The sequence below is a fragment of the Rutidosis leptorrhynchoides genome, chromosome 1 (assembly GCF_046630445.1).
Source record: "Rutidosis leptorrhynchoides isolate AG116_Rl617_1_P2 chromosome 1, CSIRO_AGI_Rlap_v1, whole genome shotgun sequence".
NCBI classification, from domain to species: domain Eukaryota; kingdom Viridiplantae; phylum Streptophyta; class Magnoliopsida; order Asterales; family Asteraceae; genus Rutidosis; species Rutidosis leptorrhynchoides.
In genome coordinates, this window is record NC_092333.1 from 471336863 (window position 1) to 471358118 (window position 21256).

The following is a 21256-nucleotide window of genomic DNA, read 5'->3' on the forward strand; positions in this document are numbered from 1 at the left end:
CATAAAACCTAGGCTAATGGGATCACTCAGAAAAGCCTACACGATTTTGTTATCACAATATCAATTTAATCACCAATTGCACTCACATACAATTGTCTAAATCACAAAGTGTTAAAGTACAAGCTATGAATCTTGATAAACTCACATAAATCAGATTCAACAACCTGTATAATTAAATAAACGATATATAGACAAACACAACAATGGATCTTGCGAGAAAGCACTATTAATTAAACATAAAACTATAATAAATCAAAAGATAGAACAATCCATACTCATAAGTCTTACATCAAAGTGAACACAATGAAAGTTTAGCCTAGCATGGCAAAAGAAAGAACAAAATAACAATTGAAACGAATAGAATTCATCATAAAATCACTAAAATAATGAAGAAATATGGTACCAATGATTAACGGATGATCCAATCTTCAACCTTGATGTTATGATCTTCAGAATTGGTGAAGAGTGGCTCAAAAACCTTTAAAAATGACCCTTCTAGCCTCTGGATTCGTCAATAATTCGATACCCTAAAGTTGGGGTTAAATGGAGTATTTATAAGGCTGAAATTCGGAATGCTGACCGACCCTGCATGGTGACCGCAATAGGTCTATCGCGACCGCGATGGAGCTATTGCGACCGCGATAGGTCTATTGCAACTCGATGGAATGCTGAATGAAACCTGTGAGTTTTGTCGACCTATTGCCAAGGCAACACCCCTATCACGACCGTGATGGGGCTCTGTGCAGCATATTCTTCGATTTCTTGTGTATTTTAACTTGATCTTGCTCTCGTTTGATACCGAAACTCGTAGAAATCACCAATAAACCAAATATAACACTTTATAAACTCACTTTGTCATTTCCTTTCAAATCTTGAGCTAATCTTCAATTTTTCACCACTTTATAACCAAAATGAACCCGATATCGCAAGTGATTAAATGTATAAATTAGGCGATATCAAATATATAAAATAATAATAACCATACTGAATTTGTACTCGTTTGTATCATCTTCTTCTCATTTTCTTATTCTCATATTATATTATATTATATTATATTATATTATATTATATTATTTATAATTTATAATTATAATTATATTTACATTATATATATATATATATATATATATATATATATATATATATATATATATATATATATATATAAAGAAAGTCATAATTACGTCATCTTTTTGCCAAAAATGGAATCTTAACCATTGAAATAGTCCATAACTATGAATACCAATAATTACTCCGTAATTTGCATGATGATATCATAATTGTCTATCTCCTCATATCAACCATTTATTTATTTATTTGAATCTCAACCATTAATTTGTAACAAACTTAATTATTTCTCTTAGAATGTTCTTCTGCGTGAATCTCGAAAGAAACATTCACAATACATAAAATAAGTATAAACATTCACAACTCATGATATGAAATTATTGACACAAAGTTACAATACCCCACAATATAACTTAAAGGTGGCAAGATATGCAGAGTAGGTGGTGTTTGTAACAGGTAAACAATCATTTTTCAGTACCGGTTAAAATGGACCGGGTCGGATTAACTTGCAAACAATTACTTTTCAAACAATTACTTTTCAAAAATTAATGATGCTTTGTTTCGGTTTGCTAAGAAAATGTTATCAAAATAATAATCTAAAAAACTAGATTAATTTTTTGGATATTGTGTGCATTAAAACTAGACATCGGGTAAATCAAAACCTGTTTGACACGTTCCCTTTTTAGCGAAAGATTGAATTTGACTTGTTCGATATACACAACCCAAGTTGACCCATTCATAACGAATTTCTGTATCACTCGTCTATACCTCACTACATCATGTCCGTGATTTTCTACAGCCTTTTCAAGTGCTTGCTTTGCTAAACATAAGTGCCTAACTTGTCCTTTTCGACTTTAAGTGCATGTCTAGACTAAACTTTGGGTTAGTCATGATTTGGGTTAGTAACAGCTGTGTTTGCCCAAACACACTATCTTATTCATTTAAAATTGATTAAGATGTTACTAACGATTGCAACAAACACTGATATTGCAAACAGTTCTCAAATCATAAGAATAAATGCCCAGAATAAAAGCATCCCATACAAAACATACAAGATTCAAAAATATACTTTGGGTGACACTGAACCTATTCGACCTATTTAGCCAAAACTTCGAGTTGACATGTTTAGGATGAAAAATAATACAAATTGACCCATTCATGAGCAAATTGGGCCAGAAATAGCCAACTATATTAACTAAATTCTAGAATTAACGTCCACAAGTATATAAGTAAGTGCGTACCTTCCATGAAGAACATGAACATTATCTCTTGACGAATTTGGCCATAGATCAAGTTCTATAACTCTCACAGATCATTTGAGTGCTTTAATAATCGGAACTTCAACGCAATTGCTACTTCACTGGTTCCCAGTCAAGGACGATTATGGCCCGTGTAGATGTAGTAATGAGATAATGGAGATGAACCTATGAGGGTGCAAACCAAAGTCCCATATTACTTATGGGACAAAACAAATGTATGCATATAAGTTTAAGGGGAAGTCCCTCTATCACCAATTGGTTTTAGAAAAGGATGAACTTTAGGCTATACGATCCTATTAGAACCTAAAACTCAAACATAAGTTTTTAGTAAATAAATACACACCTTTTTATTTATCCTAACCAAGAATCAAGATCAAATGAGAAGCAAATTATTCATTAGAAGCACTTCGATTCTCTCAAATTTATTCACAATTTATATGATCATAGAAACGGTTAGTTTGATTAACAATCTTAAATCACCTTAAATATGTAGAAATTGTAAATCAAAGTTACAAAAAGAGTTACACATTTAAGGTTGTACATTACGACAATTAAAACATATATAGTGGTGTATGGATCATTTTGGTAGTGTATTGATCATCGATTATCGATTATAATTATAATTTAAAACTACTACTACTAATAGCTAGTAATTATCATAAATTAAACTAAAAAGTACCTGAGATGTAATTGGAGGATTAAGCTCCTTATTAAAGTGTTAAACAATGAAAATCATGTCAATTAACAGATTTTCTGTTCTCCAACTTCACAAGATGGTGATGTTTGTGAAGTATCTGATGCACTATACGTCCAGCTTCTAAAATTGATGCGTCGTCAGTACCTGAAAACAGTCGGAGCTTATCCGGCATCACGTGGCTTGCGTTACTAGAGTATTTTTTAAACGCAAATTTCTCGTTAAACAATTTCACATACTTCCTAATTCCCCATTTACCATAAAAATATCTACGGGCAAAAGGGCAAACTCTGTTTTATTTATATATATATATATATATATATATATATGTGTGTGTGTGTGTGTGTGTGTATAAAGCCGAAACTTGCGGTGGATTGAGATGTCCTTTAACGGCGGATTGATATGGCCATCAGTGGCGGATTAAGATGGATTTTTGTGGAGGAGAGGTGTTAGAATATTTGGTTTGAGATTGTTTAAATCAAATATCTAATCCAAATCAAACTGAAAAAATTAAATTGAATTTGTTATATGATATTTTTGAATCGAGTAAAATCGAAACCAAATACGAATTTGATTTTTTAGTTTGATTTTTGATTTTGAGAATTCTGAATTGATTTAACTGTTAATCTTATACAATATTAAAAAGAAAAAATTGCGTCGTTGGTCCCTGTGATTGGCTCAAAATTGCATATTTTGGCCTAAAAATTTTTCGACTTCGTTGATCTCTGTTGTATGAGATTTGAACCCACTTAATCCCTCATGCAAACGCCGGTTAAATCTTAAATCTGATATGTTAAGTTACCCATGTGTGTAGCACATGAGGGTATTCTCGTCCATTTCATCAATCAGGGACCAACCTTGTAACTTTCTGAAATTTTCCTATTCCTCCTTCTTCTTCGTCCCATAATAAAGCCCATTACTTTCATTTTTATTCAAAATTGTGCCAACAGTCATCGTAGTTTGTTAAAATTGTGCCAACAGTCCCTAAAGTATTTTTCTCACCCTAACAGCCCCTGTGGTTTGCAGTTTTGTTGCTGACAGTCCTAGACACTAACTTCTGCTAACATTTAACGTCCAGGCGCATCATGTGTTGGTCACGTGAGTTAATTCCGTCTTTTAATTGCAATCCACATAAATGCTTACAACATAAACAATCGAAATCTTATCATAAAATAATTAATTTCTTACGTACCTTGTTTGAACACGCATAAAACGTCGACCTGGGTTTTTAGATGTCCTAGATGTTCAAATTACAGCTCGTCTTCCACAAAAACAATTCAACTTGTTCAATTAGGGTTTACGATTCGTGATATATGCGAGGTGATTTTTGTAACCTAAAATTGATAATTGGAAGCGTAGATTTTTGTAAAATAAAATTTGATTAGGGTTTACACATGTTGGAAACGTAAATAGAAATTTTGTTAACAATCTGTATTTAATAGATGGTTAGCAAAAAAAGACGGAATTAACCTCACATGACCACCACGTGATGCTTCTGGATGATAAATGTTACCGGTGTTAGTGTCAAGGACTGTTAGCAACAAAACTGCTAACCATAGGGACTGTCGGGGCGAGTAAAATACTCCTGGGACTATTGGAATAATTTTAACAAACCACGGGGACTGTTGGCATAATTTTGTCTTTTTGTTCCTTAACCCCACCTTTCCCCTTCTTTCCTCACTTTCATCTTCATCTTCATCCCCGATTTCTTCTCCATTTCAAACAAACTTTATAAACTATAATTAAATAAAAAAACCCCAATTAAAATCAAAATCAAATCAAGTTACGACACATTTGCTGCAAATTATTAACATTAATTACTAATAAACAAAATAGTAGAACAATAACATACAACACATTCTTACAAAGGGAGCAAATCTATTTTGGCGTGTTCAATTTTATTTATATTTATGTCACAAAGTCTTATCAAGCATTCACCAAAAATTAACTCAGTTATAGATATTTCAATACATTCACAAATTGAAAATGGAGCAACTCAGTTAACCCGGTTTACAACAACATCACACTATAAATCAAAAACCATAAACCAAATCAAATATGAAAACCCAACTTCATTCGGATCTATACCCACTTCATCATTTCGGATCTAAGCCCACTTCATCGTTTCGGATCTAAACCCAAAAAAAAAAAACACCACCATTTCAGATTGAGTAACGAATTATGGGGTGTAACTTGTTGATAGCGATGCCGGAATCCAACTTTCTATTGTTCATCGTGACGGCTGTAGTGTGTATCAACGTTGGAAGCACAGCGGTGGATGGTGTGTATCATCGCCGAAACATGACTGTGGTTTGATTCGTTTAGTGTTAATGCTCTCGAGGTTATTGGAAATTTAGTGTAATTGAGGGATTTAATCTACACTTGTAAATGGGTTAGGAGGTACGGAGTGTACACCCATTAAGTGATAGATTACCCGGATCTAAAAGTGGTTTTCCATTATTTACTATCATGACTTGGTTTACTTGAAATTTGACTAAGTGTTTTCAGAACTAAGTTTTCTTAGTAAGCTGAAATTTGGCTAAGTGTTTTGTGCTGATTCTTCTGCGCTGCTGGTCCATGTGCTGGTTCTTCTGCGCTGCTGGTCCCTGTGCTAGTTCTTCTGCGCTGCTGGTCCATGTGCTTGTTCTTCTGTGCTGCTGGTCCCCGTGCTAGTTGCTTTGCGCTGCTGGTCCCTGTGCCGACTCTTCTGCGCTGCTGGTCCTTGTGTTGATTCTTCTGCACTGCTGGTTCGTTTGCTGACTTTTGCGCTGCTGGTCCTTTTGCTGACTTTTGCATTGCTAGTCCTTTTGCTGACTTTTGCGGTGCTGGTCCTTAAGAGGCATCAACAAGAAAACACTTAGCACGATTTTGAGTGATTACGGAAGAATTATTTCTGGACCTACTTTTACTTTAATAGTTTAAGGAATAATACTTGTTTATCAAAAGTGATCACTCATACTTTCATAGTTGGAAAGTATATATTTGTTTATTGAAAAGTGACAACTTTTACTTGAATAATGGAAAGGATAATATCTGTTTATAGGAAAGATTATTCCTGTAACCACTTTTGAATATTATGGAAGATACTTTTATTAATCAATCGGCCAATTGATTTTAATAACTCCTCTTCTATAATTAAGGGTGTATATAAATATATTGGAAAATATTCATGAGGCAACATACAAGTAACGAAACACCAAAATACTCTTCTGCAAAAGGATTATCGTTTATGCCAAAACAAGAATTAATCTCTGTCTTATCCCAAAGTAATATTCATGTAACCCAGGCAATAAGGGTTGAATAATTACTTTTGGAAAGTGATACCACGATTTAGTGATTTATCCGGCTATCGATTATTTTACCCTTCACACGAAATTTTTTATAAAAACCTCCAACAATCGAAAGTAATTATTTTGTATTAATCGATGGTGGCTACGAAGAAACACATGACGGCGAATTTCTCCAAACGTGATAAGTTTGAGGGAATTGATTTTAGAAGATGGCTGATAATGCTAAAAACGAACATATATTTCATAGCATTATTCCTCAAGAAAGACAAGCTTTTAGTTGCAATTGTTCTATTTACAAGTGATATTCGTTTAAATAATAAAAGGTGAAGACAAAAGACAGATTCGACGAATTGAAGACGCAAACGACCAAAAAGCTCAAAAGTACAAAAGACAATCAAAGAGGTTCCAATTATTGATAAGAAACGTCTCGAAATTACAAGAGTACAAGATTCAAAACGCAAAGTACAAGATATTAAATTGTACGCAAGGACGTTCGAAAATCCGGAACCGGGACATGAGTCAACTCTCAACGCTCGACGCAACGGTGTAAAAATTATGAGTCAACTATGCACAAGAATAAAATATAATATTTAAATAATTCATAATAAGAATAATATTAAATAATAAAAAGTTGTTAATTGAGCATAGTTCAGGGGTCATAAGTGAATATTCAATTTATAAATTCGCCTATAAAAGGCTATGTAATCGTAATGTTGAAGCATACCTTTTTCTATCATATTTTCTATCTATATATCGATCCATCTATCTATTATCAATATCAATTATCAATATCTATATTCTATATCTCTATCATAATGTTAACTTAATAAGATATAACAATAATCTTAATTTTAATTTTAAATTATGATAATAATAAGATTTATGATAGAGATCGTTTGAGTGTGTAAGTCGAAATTCTGTCCGTGTAACGCTACGCTATTTTTAATCATTGTAAGTTATGTTCAACCTTTTTACATTAATGTCTCGTAGCTAAGTTATTATTATGCTTATTTAATCTGAAGTAATCATGATGTTGGGCTAATTACTAAAATTGGGTAATTGGGCTTTGTACCATAATTGGGGTTTGGACAAACGAACGACACTTGTGGAAATTAGACTATGGGCTATTAATGGGCTTTATATTTGTTTAACTAAATGATAGTTTGTTAATGTTAATATAAAGATTTACAATTGGGCGTCCCTATAAATTACCATATACACTCAATCGGACACGATGGGCGGGGTATTTATATGTACGAATAATCGTTCATCTAACCGGACACGGGAATGGATTAATAGCCACTAGAATAATTAAAACAGGGGTGAAATTATGTACAAAGGACACTTGGTATAATTGATAACAAAATATTAAAACCTTGGGTTACACTCAGTCGACATCCTGGTGTAATTATTAAACAAAGTATTAAAATCTTGTTACAGTTTAAATCCCCAATTAGTTGGAATATTTAACTTCGGGTATAAGGATAATTTGACGAGGACACTAGCACTTTATATTTATGACTGATGGACTGTTATGGACAAAAACCAGACGGACATATTAAATAATCCAGGACAAAGGACAATTAACCCATGGGCATAAAACTAAAATCAACACGTCAAACATCATGATTACGGAAGTTTAAATAAGCATAATTCTTTTATTTCCTTTATTTTATATTTAATTGCACTTCTAATATTCGCATTTTTATTGTTATTGTATTTAATTGCACTTTTAATTATCATACTTTTTAATTATCGCAAGTTTATTTTATCGCACTTTTATTATTCGCAATTTCATTATCGTTATTTACTTTATGCTTTAATTTAAGTCTTGTATTTATTTTTAATATTTTACATTTGGTTTTAACTGCGACTAAAGTTTTAAAATTGACAAACCGGTCATTAAACGGTAAAAACCCCCCTTTATAATAATAATATTACTTATATATATATATATTTGTATTTTTACAATTATTGTGTGTAAAAAAATATAGTGTTATACTTCACGAGCTCCCTGTGGAACGAACCGGACTTACTAAAAACTATACTATAATACGATTAGGTACACTGCCTATAAGTGTTGTAGCAAGGTTTAAGTATATCCACTCGATAAATAAATAAATAACTTGTGTAAAATTGTAGCATATTTAATAGTATTTCGCACTAAAAATAATACTATTTTGTATACACCCCCTACGACATCAAGTATTTTTGGCGCCGCTGCCGGGGACAAAGAAGTAATAATCGTGACTTATTATATAGAAGTATAGTGGTAAGTATTCACTTATTTATGTCAATTTGACTCGTAGTAATAATCGTGACTTTTAGTAATAATCATGTCTTTATTTTGGACACATTATTTTTATTAATGTCACAATAAACTTAAGTCACAATATATTATGTCAATTACCCAACACTTGAGAATTCATGTGAATTCATGTAAATAATTTTAAGTTTAAAAAAAAAAAAAAAAAAGATTTCAATTGGTTTGTCTACTTTATCTCTGCCGACACTCAATAGCTTTTGAACATGCATGCTACCAATTGGCTTTTGTTAATCATCTAATTAGTTTAATAATAAATAATAATAATTGATTAGGATAACTAGATAATTATTTATTTATTAACAGTTAATTTTAGTTAATTAGATATTTTAGGATAATTAGTATTAAAATATAAAATTAGTTTGAATATGCCATATAATAAAGATTGTACAACGGAGCAAATCGCTTTCTTGTTTACCATTAAATATTGTAGCCAATCACTCAATAATTAATAATCATTTAGGAATCAATCCTTTTCTTTTTATTTCTTTCTTTTCTTTGTTTGTCGTGACTCAAAATCAGCAAGAGCCAATCGGCTCTCTATATTGTACTCCTCAAATCTTGATTTCTTGAAAGTTGGACTTTTCTAGTTCAATATTTTCCTAAGTCATTGATTTCTCCCAATCTTAAAACATGGGTAAATGAATATTTTTAAAATATGTGTGGGCTTCTTTTAAAGGCGAAAGAAAAGATGTATATTTAAATAACGATCAAAACTATAACTAATAGTCAATAAGAGTAGGCTATGGAATTAGATATAGTTATATTGGAATAAAAGGCCAAAAAAAAAAAAAATAAATAAAAAAAAAAATTCGCCACGTGTTACATTTAAAAGTTTATCAACTGAGACTTTTTTTGTACCTGATTAAATAGCCAGTGGTATTATGTATTAGTAGCCAGTAGCCAACTATATAACTTTAAGTGGAATTCTAAGTGTTTCAATGTAAACTGTGAAATTAATTAAAGATTAAAGATATGAATTAAAAATTAGTTTTACTCTGTAAAAAAAAAAAAAAAAAAAAAAAAAAACCAGTTTTGAGCCTGCACTCCCAATTTGAGCCTGTAAAAAAAACGTTTAAAAAAAAAATTTATTTTAAGTTTTATTACCTTTAGATTTTTAGACTATAGTAGCAACTTTTAGTATTAAGTCTAGTTTTTTGCCGTAGTATTTTTTTTTTTACTTCTAGAATTTTTAGGCTTTGCCGTAAAATCCCTTAAGTGCTTATTCCTTAAACTAAGTTTTATGTGCTTTAGAATTTTGCGACGTCGTTTTTTCGCGCTATTTTCTTATTTTTATTTTTTTTGACGCTTTTACCTATGTATCAATTACAATTCCAATTAGTGATCTCTATTTGTAGTTTTAATTTTAAGATAGTGATAGTTATAAGGTTGGATTAACCGCGTGTTTACAAACCACTCTTCGTCTTTTTCATTTTTCGACACTTTTCGACGCGCAATCTTTTTCTCTCTTATTTCTCGCCATTCTAGTTTTTAGGACTTAAAATTTTTTCTACTTCTTCTCTAAATTTCTTAAAATTACGAAAATTTATTTTAAGTGGTTAAATTAATAGACAACAAAATTTTCTGGTTCGTAGTAATAGTTGGATTTGTACGTGGACCGGGTTATTGGAGCCAAACAGTCCTCAATTATATTGAGACCAAACGAATCCTGCCCCTCTGCTGCATCTTTTGGCTATTCGAAACGTGGGCAAAATCAGAAAAGTCTATTGATTGGATAACTTATTATAATTTTTCTTTCCTTTTTAAAACTAATAGGATATTCAGTGAATGCACCGAGCAAGACGATCACCACCTTTTGTACGTTCACCACCTGTAACTAGATCAAGACATTTAGCAAATATAACCGCCGTTGATTTTTCTTTAGAATCGTCATCCAGTCGACCAAGTACTTCAGTTCAAATTTCCGATAATCCATTTTTTGAACCCGACCTCACAATTGAGAATCCGGAGAATATTCAGGAACGGTTAGTAGATCCTGAACCATTAAACTTTCCCCCGGAACCACCAATCATTCAAACAGAGATTGTTGAGGAACGAACCATTAAATCAGAATCCTCTAGTGATTCCGATTCAACAAATTCAATTATGGAAAATCTGGAACCTTTAAGTATGGAAGACCGAATGAGAGCTAAACGCACTGGCCAAGGTCACGCAATTACTCATCCAGACATTAATGCGCCAGATTATGAAATCAAAGGACAAATTCTACACATGGTGACTAATCAATGCCAATTTATTGGTGCGCCGAAGGAAGATCCAAATGAACATCTTCGTACCTTTAATAGGATCTGCACACTATTTAAAATCCGAGAAGTTGAGGATGAACAGATATATCTCATGTTATTTCCCTGGACTTTAAAGGGAGAAGCCAAAGATTGGTTGGAATCGTTACCTGAAGGGGCGATCGATACATGGGATGTTTTAGTTGACAAATTTCTTAAACAATTCTTTCCTGCATCTAAAGCCGTAAGACTTCAAGCAGAAATTGTTACGTTTACACAGAAACCAAATGAAACTCTATATGAGGCATGGACAAGATATGGAAAGTTGTTAAGAGGATGTCCGCAACATGGTTTAGACACCTGTCAAATAGTACAAATATTCTACCAAGGATGCGACATCACTACAAGGAAAGACAAAGATATAGCAGCTGGTGGTTCTATTATGAAGAAAACTGAAACTGATGCTTACAAAATTATTGATAACACTGCCTCCCACTCACATGAGTGGCACCAAGAAAAAGATATCGTTAGATCATCTAAAGCAGCTAGAGCCGATTCTAGCCATGACTTAGATTCCATTTCCGCAAAGATAGATGCTGTGGAGAGACGAATGGAAAAGATGACTAAGGATATTCACTCAATACGAATTAGTTGTGAGCAGTGTGGAGGACCACATTTGATAAAAGATTGTCTCAGTATTGAATTAATAATGGAACAAAGAGAGAATATTTCATACATAAACCAAAGGCCTGGAAATAATTATCAGAATAATTATCAACCGCCAAGACATATTTACAATCAAAATCAGAACTATAACCGAAATATTCCATACAACAACCAACAAGGTCCTAGCAATCAACAAGTATCCAACAATACTTACAATCAGCAAAGACCTAATTTTCAAAACAAACCACCACAACAAACCTATGATAAAAAGCCAAATTTAGAAGATATGATGACAAAGCTAGTTGAAACTCAAACGCAATTTTTCACATCTCAAAAACAAACCAATGAACAAAATGCTCAAGCATTTAGAAATCAACAAGCTTCTATTCAAAATCTGGAACAAGAAGTGAGTAACCTAGCAAGGTTAATAGGTGAAAGAAAACCAGGAAGTCTACCTAGTGATACAAATGCTAACCCTCGGAATGAAACAGCTAAAGCTATTACCACAAGAAGTGGTACAACACTTAAACCATCTGAAATACCTGTAACTTCTGATGAAACTATTCCTACTCCACAAGAACCACAACCTGATCAAGATAAGGAAAAAGAACCGGTAGTTGAAAAGGTTAATGAAGATAACACAGTTAAGGCTAAACCTTATGTTAAACCATACCAACCACCACTTCCTTACCCGAGTAAAATGAAGAAAGAGAAACTTGAAGCCGAGCAATCCAAATTCTTGGATATGTTTAAACAGATAAATGTAAATCTTCCTTTCATTGATGTGATTTCAGAAATGCCTAGATATGCTAAATTCTTGAAAGATCTAATCTCAAATAGAAAGAAAATGGAAGAACTCTCGGCTGTTACTATGAATGCTAATTGTTCAACAGTACTGTTGAATAAGATACCAGTAAAACTATCTGATCCAGGAAGTTTCACAATTCCATGTTTTCTGGGTAGTCTTAGTTCAATAGAAGCATTAGCAGATTTAGGTGCTAGTATAAATTTAATGCCGTATTCACTATACGCTAAACTAGACCTTGGAGAATTGAAACCAACCAGAATAAGCATACAACTAGCAGATAGATCAATAAAATATCCTAGAGGGATAATGGAGAACATGCTAGTTAAAGTTGGTAATTTAGTATTTCCAGTAGATTTTGTTGTTTTGGACATGGAAGAAGATTCTCAAGTTCCTCTCATATTAGGAAGACCATTCTTAAACACAGCTAAAGCAATGATAGACGTGTTCGGTAAGAAATTGACCCTAAGTATAGAGGATGAGAGTGTTACCTTTTCAGTTGATAGAGCAATGCAACAACCACAATCTGCAGATGATACATGTTATTATATTCAAACTATAGATGCACATGCAGAATTATTAGAAGAATTTCCAGAATTACAAGGAACAGGAGAATGTTCTTTAGGAGAAGGTAATGAACCAATTGATGAAGCTGAAATGTTAGCTACACTTATAGCTAATGGATATGAACCAACAACAGAAGAAATTCAAATGCTAAAAGAAGAAGACAGATATCGATATAAATCATCGATAGAAGAACCTCCGAAATTAGAGTTAAAGCCACTTCCAAACCATTTGGAATACGCTTATTTACATGGTGAATCTGAATTACCTGTAATAATATCGTCTTCTCTTACTGAAAATGAGAAATCACAACTCATTTCTGTGTTGAAAGCTCATAAACCAGCCATTGCATGGAAGATTCATGATATTAAAGGAATAAGTCCTTCATATTGCACACATAAAATCCATATGGAAGAAGGTCATAAAACGTATGTGCAACGCCAACGAAGACTAAATCCTAATATGCAAGATGTAGTTAAGAAAGAGATTATTAAACTGCTAGACGCAGGTCTAATTTATCCAATCTCTGATAGTCCATGGGTAAGCCCAGTTCAATGCGTGCCTAAGAAGGGTGGCATGACTGTCATTACAAATGAGAAAAATGAGCTTATTCCTACTAGGACTGTAACAGGATGGCGTGTATGTATTGATTATAGAAAATTAAATGACGCCACCAGAAAAGATCACTTTCCCTTACCTTTCATAGATCAAATGTTGGAAAGATTAGCCGGAAATAGTTACTATTGTTTTCTAGATGGATTTTCCGGATATTTTCAAATTCCAATAGCACCCGAAGATCAAGAGAAAACCACATTCACGTGCCCTTATGGTACTTTTTCTTACAAACGCATGCCATTTGGACTTTGCAACGCCCCTGCAACCTTTCAAAGGTGTATGATGGCGATTTTTCACGAGAAATGCCATTTCATGGTTAAAGAAGGCATCGTTCTTGGGCATAAAATTTCAAAAGAAGGAATTGAAGTGGATAGAGTTAAAGTAGATGTAATTGCTAAACTTCCACATACCACAAATGTTAGAGGAGTTAGGAGTTTTCTAGGGCATGCCGGTTTTTACCGACGTTTCATAAAAGATTTTTCTAAAATTGCCACTCCTATGAATAAACTCCTAGAAAAGGATGCGCCATTCATCTTTTCAGATGAGTGTATCAAATCTTTTAATATTCTTAAAGAGAAACTCACTAATGCGCCGATCATGATAACACCAAATTGGAATCTACCATTTGAACTAATGTGCGATGCAAGTGATTTTGCAATGGGAGCCGTTTTAGGACAAAGGATTGAAAAACGATTTCAACCTATATATTATGCTAGTAAGACATTACAAGGAGCACAAACGAACTATACAACTACTGAAAAAGAACTCCTTGCTATTGTCTTTGCTTTTGACAAATTTCGATCATATCTCGTTCTAGCAAAAACGGTGGTCTATACCGACCATTCTGCTCTTAGATACCTATTTTCAAAACAAGATGCTAAACCAAGATTAATCCGTTGGATCTTACTCTTACAAGAGTTTGATATTGAAATCCGAGATAAAAGAGGAGCAGAAAATCTCGCCGCTGATCATCTTTCCCGTCTTGAAAATCCTGAGTTAGAAGTTCTAAATGAATCGGCCATACAAGACAACTTTCCTGATGAATATCTATTGAAGATAGATTATAATGAAATCCCATGGTTTGCAGACTATGTATACTACTTAGTTTGTGGATTCCTTGAAAAAGGATTATCGTACCAAAGACGAAAGAAATTCTTCAGTGATATAAAACACTATTTCTGGGAAGATCCACATCAGTTTAAAAGTTGTCCCGATGGAATAATACGCCGATGTGTATTTGGAGATGAAGTTAGTAAAATATTAAACCATTGTCACACAGGACCAACAGGAGGGCATTATGGGCCTCAACTAACAGCAAGAAAAGTTTATGATGCTGGATTCTATTGGCCTACAATTTACAAAGACGCACACTTTCTTTGCAAATCCTGTGATACTTGTCAAAGGGCCGGAAAAATAAGTCAACGTGATGAAATGCCACAAAATGTCATCCAAGTATGTGAAGTATTTGACATTTGGGGTATTGACTTTATGGGTCCATTTCCAAAATCTCATAATAATCTCTATATTCTCGTAGCCATTGATTATGTATCTAAATGGGCGGAAGCACAAGCTCTCCCAACTAACGATGCACGAGTTGTAGTCAACTTTTTAAAACGTCTTTTTGCAAGGTTTGGAACACTGAAAGCTTTAATAAGTGATCGGGGTACTCATTTCTGTAATAATCAACTTGAGAAAGTTCTTAAAAGATATGGAGTAACTCATAAAATCTCCACCGCATATCATCCACAAACAAGTGGACAAGTTGAAAATACCAACCGAGCTTTAAAACGTATTCTAGAGAAAACCGTAGGATCAAATCCGAAGGAATGGTCCATTAAATTTGAGGATGCACTCTGGGCTTTTAGAACAGCCTACAAAACTCCAATTGGAACCACACCTTTTAGACTTGTTTATGGAAAAGCATGTCATCTTCCAGTAGAAATTGAACACAAAGCATTTTGGGCTTTGAAGACATGTAATCTTGATTTACATGAAGCTGGACGTCTACGATTAAGTCAACTAAACGAATTAGAAGAATTAAGACATGAAGCATACGAAAATTCGTTAATCTATAAGGAAAGAACGAAGAAATGGCATGATAAAAGAATCAGAAGTTCAAAAGAATTTAAAGAAGGAGACAGAGTTCTTCTTTTCAATTCAAGATTCAAGCTATTTCCTGAAAAATTGAAATCAAGATGGTCTGAACCATTCATAGTAAAAAGAGTTTTCCCATACGGAATGATAGAATTAATAAATTCAAATGGGATGGAATTTAAAGTTAATGGTCACAGAGTTAAACATTACATACATGGTCCGATGGAAGTCGACAACGAAGTTAATCACAATTTCGACACCACAGCTAACTAAGTGTGGGGAGAATCAAGTCTTTAAAGGATAATATGTATTTCTGTTAGAGTTAGATTGTCTGTTTTCATATAGTTCTCGAAAATGGAACCCGAATGGTCTTTCCCTAGTAGACCCTAAAGAACTAGTCTTCTCCCCCCATTCTGAATTTTTATTTTTTTAGGTTTTTACAAAATGAAGACTGCCTGTGAACTAAACCATGGTCTAATGCTACACGCTTTGATCACTAAACGTAATAATGACATACTACCGAGTGAAATAGTATCAGTAATCAGAGAAAGAATGGACGGAGTAAGAAAAGAATCCAGATGCGAAGATAATAAGTTACAATTTGGTAAAGGAAAATCAAAATCCGCAGCGAAAAGAAGAGCACGACACCTAGAACGATGTCACAAATGCGAAAAATGGTCACATGGAGGTAAATGTTCAAATAATCAAACCTATTCAAATACCGAATTTGTTACTTTATGCAGAGACGGACCGTTCATATGTTTAGAAGAAAAGACACTGAATGCTCGAGGTTACGCCTATGTAGCTATGGAAAACCAATTAAACCGACTATCTTATGAATGGGATAGATCATATAACTAAGAATACTATCTCACAGGTAAGTCTGTACAGTTTTTATTTTTTATTTATTTTTATTTTTAACCTTTTGATAATAAACGCTAATTTGTTCGCTATAAAGTATTAAATTGGTATTAAATAAAATTAGGTTTGGCGACCGAAATTATTGATATCATTCAAAAATTTATTACATCACTGCGAAATTTAACGTTTATTCTTAAGGTATAAATATCTTTAATCAATCAACCCAAAATATTTCAAAAATTCGTCATGAGTTAAATTAGGTCTTGGAATCGAAATTACTTTACCGAAAAGAGGGGCTCATATTTTTGATAATATTTGATTGATTAAAGTGGGATAAAAAGCCAAAAAGATTTTTAATTTTATTTTTACCATGTTTTTAAAATTAATATTTAAATCTTAAATTAATATTGTAAACTTTGTAAAAACAATATTTTTAAAATTGTAAATATTTGAAAAATTAATATAAGTTTGGTGTGAATTTATAATATGAATTTTTAAAATTAAGTTTGGTGTGAATTTTTAATTTTTAAAATATGAATTTTTAATTTTATGCATTTCAAATTTTTAAGTTTGGTGTGAATTTTTAATATTAATTTTGAATTTTATATTTAAGTTGTGTGAATTTAAAAACAAAAATTTACTTTATCTCATTAAGTACAAAATATGAATTTTAAAATTCGTCGTAAGTTGAAGACTAGGTCATTGAACCGAAATTGCTTTACCCGAGGGAGGGACGAGAGTTATTATTATCATTATTTTTAATCTTATTGAATTAAAGTATGCCAAAAACATAAAAAAAAAAAAAAAAAAAAACCCTAAAATCTTAGCTTTTAAAACAATCGTTACAAAAAGACAAATTTTAAAATTTTGTCAAATGACGGACTAGGACATCGATCCGAAACGACCTCGTCCTAAATAACAAGAGAAACAAATTTTTAAAATTAATTAATATTTTTTTTTATAAGTTAAAGATTTCTAAAAAAAAAAAAAAATCCAATATGTTTGGAAACTTTGGTAAAATTTAATCATTTTTCTACGCAAATCACCCTCAATAATTTAAATTGTTACTAATTTCTTGCAAATGAGGGCATTGCAAGATCTTAAGTGTGGGAAGGGGTTAAATTCTTTCGGATTTTAAAATTTTTATCTTAAACACTGGGTTACCATTAAAAATACTAGTAAAGCAGTAGTTGTATTAGAATCTAGTGCTCTCCGATAACAAGGAACAGCCCTAGTCTTATATACTGACTACCCACTTCTAGTAAATTTTTCAAAATTTTCAACAAAATGAATTCAAAATCATGTTTATACATATTTATGAACGATGAAAACTAGGTCATTGAGCCGAAATTATCGTTACCTCGGAAAGGACATAAATTGAGAAACAACCAAAATGTTGAAATTCATTTAAAATGGAATAGAGGACGATAAAAAGGAAAATAAAAGCCAAGTGTGGGAAAATTTACCAAGTTATCTTAAACATATGTCACATATATCTGTAAAAAAATAACTGAAAATACTTTTGCTTTGGACTAAACTAAACTGTTTTACCCGATGAAAGAAAAGAAAGATGGATCTATATGATGAATCAATTCCATCATTAAAAGGAAGTAAAGTCTTCCGAAAAAGACACGCGCTTCTTGATTTAGGTCATGAAGTTGTCGTCCAGACCAGCTGTAGGTTGACGAAAAATCTAGAAAGTCATCACTAAAATCAGCAGGAAATCCACGGACCTCAGCATTAAACAGGGTCGCCAAGTGGTCAGATTTATCCTAACCATAAGAAGGATTTATCTTGTAAAATGAGGGGGCACCATGCAAATTAGCTGGATAAGACTAATGAATCAGATCCCCAGAAAGGATAATCTCCTTAAAAGATCAAAAATCAGCTTTTAAGCCTGATATTACTCAATCCTTGAGATTGACCTTAAAGATTGAGAATTACAAACTCATGGAATTCAATGATATCTAAACTTGAGCTTGAACGAGAAAATATTTTGATCAAACTTACAAACCGATTTGTTTTCTAAAAACCCTATTTTCAATGCGTTCATTACCATTGAACGTAAAATCCTAGGAATTCACCTGAAATTCATTAGGTCACCTGAACTAAATCGGGTGTCAACCGTAAGAACGGTGGTTGCATAGTGGTCAAAGACAGGACCTTGTGCCATACCGAAAAATCATAAGGGTGAGCTTTACTATTGCTCCTACCAAGGATAGTAATTGCGTCCGACACGTTATAGACCATAATTAAAAGCATGTCAGGGGACATTGCCTTAACAGTTGCTTGTTCAAAGCTTTCCTTTACAACCGGACGGTAGTTTACCGAAAGGTAATATACGGGACAAGTAAACTGGACGTGTTACTTTCCAAATACAAGGTTAGCAAGTGGGTGACACAAAACCATAAGTTTTGAGCTAAAATTTTCAAATCTGAAAACCACCAAACCCACAAAAATATTTTGCAAACACCGGTAAAGGGTTATTCCGGAAAACTTATCTAGGGTAAAAACTAGATTTAATTTTTAAAAGATCAAATGTTTTCATAAAGATCCAATTTCCTTAATGGATCTAAATTTTTATAGTCATGTGGGACTGTAAACCATATCGTTACTACCATTGTTTATACCGCCGTATAGAAAATCACTGATGTACAAAGTGTGAAGAATAAAGAAGTGATTCTAGTATTTCAAAATGATATTGCTTGAGGACAAGCAACGCTCAAGTGTGGGAATATTTGATAATGCTAAAAACGAACATATATTTCATAGCATTATTCCTCAAGAAAGACAAGCTTTTAGTTGTAATTGTTCTATTTACAAGTGATATTCGTTTAAATAATAAAAGGTGAAGACAAAAGACAGATTCGACGAATTGAAGACGCAAACGACCAAAAAGCTCAAAAGTACAAAAGACAATCAAAGAGGTTCCAATTATTGATAAGAAACGTCTCGAAATTACAAGAGTACAAGATTCAAAACGCAAAGTACAAGATATTAAATTGTACGCAAGGACGTTCGAAAATCCGGAACCGGGACATGAGTCAACTCTCAACGCTCGACGCAACGGTGTAAAAATTATGAGTCAACTATGCACAAGAATAAAATATAATATTTAAATAATTCATAATAAGAATAATATTAAATAATAAAAAGTTGTTAATTGAGCATAGTTCAGGGGTCATAAGTGAAAATTCAATTTATATATTCGCCTATAAAAGGCTATGTAATCGTAATGTTGAAGCATACCTTTTTCTATCATATTTTCTATCTATATATCGATCCATCTATCTATTATCAATATCAATTATCAATATCTATATTCTATATCTCTATCATAATGTTAACTTAATAAGATATAACAATAATCTTAATTTTAATTTTAAATTATGATAATAATAAGATTTATGATAGAGATCGTTTGAGTGTGTAAGTCGAAATTCTGTCCGTGTAATGCTACGCTATTTTTAATCATTGTAAGTTATGTTCAACCTTTTTACATTAATGTCTCGTAGCTAAGTTATTATTATGCTTATTTAATCCGAAGTAATCATGATGTTGGGCTAATTACTAAAATTGGGTAATTGGGCTTTGTACCATAATTGGGGTTTGGACAAAAGAACGACACTTGTGGAAATTAGACTATGGGCTATTAATGGGCTTTATATTTGTTTAACTAAATGATAGTTTGTTAATGTTAATATAAAGATTTACAATTGGGCGTCCCTATAAATTACCATATACACTCAATCGGACACGATGGGCGGGGTATTTATATGTACGAATAATCGTTCATCTAACCGGACACGGGAATGGATTAATAGCCACTAGAATAATTAAAACAGGGGTGAAATTATGTACAAAGGACACTTGGTATAATTGATAACAAAATATTAAAACCTTGGGTTACACTCAGTCGACATCCTGGTGTAATTATTAAACAAAGTATTAAAATCTTGTTACAGTTTAAATCCCCAATTAGTTGGAATATTTAACTTCGGGTATAAGGATAATTTGACGAGAACACTAGCACTTTATATTTATGACTGATGGACTGTTATGGACAAAAACCAGACGGACATATTAAATAATCCAGGACAAAGGACAATTAACCCATGGGCATAAAACTAAAATCAACACGTCAAACATCATGATTACGGAAGTTTAAATAAGCATAATTCTTTTATTTCCTTTATTTTATATTTAATTACACTTCTAATATTCGCATTTTTATTGTTATTGTATTTAATTGCACTTTTAATTATCATACTTTTTAATTATCGCAAGTTTATTTTATCGCACTTTTATTATTCGCAATTTCATTATCGTTATTTACTTTATGCTTTAATTTAAGTCTTGTATTTATTTTTAATATTTTACATTTGGTTTTAACTGCGACTAAAGTTTTAAAATCGACAAACCGGTCATTAAACGGTAAAAACCCCCCTTTATAATAATAATATTACTTATATATATATATATATATATATATATATATATATATATATATATATATATATATATATATATATATATATATATATATATATATATATATATTTGTATTTTTACAATTATTGTGTGTAAAAAAATATAGTGTTATACTTCACGAGCTCCCTGTGGAACGAACCGGACTTACTAAAAACTATACTATAATACGATTAGGTACACTGCCTATAAGTGTTGTAGCAAGGTTTAAGTATATCCACTCGATAAATAAATAAATAACTTGTGTAAAATTGTAGCATATTTAATAGTATTTCGCACTAAAAAT

The 21256-nt window shown here is 32.3% G+C and overlaps 1 long non-coding RNA gene across 1 annotated transcript; it reads right to left on the bottom strand.

Annotated features, from left to right (window-relative positions):
- Nucleotides 1–287: 287 nt before the first annotated feature.
- Nucleotides 288–3282, bottom strand: LOC139874630 (uncharacterized). The gene is made up of 3 exons (XR_011767889.1): nt 3007–3282; nt 2310–2492; nt 288–898 (listed from the first exon to the last, which is right to left on the bottom strand). It is a non-coding gene; the product is annotated as an uncharacterized lncRNA (long non-coding RNA).
- Nucleotides 3283–21256: the final 17974 nt, after the last annotated feature.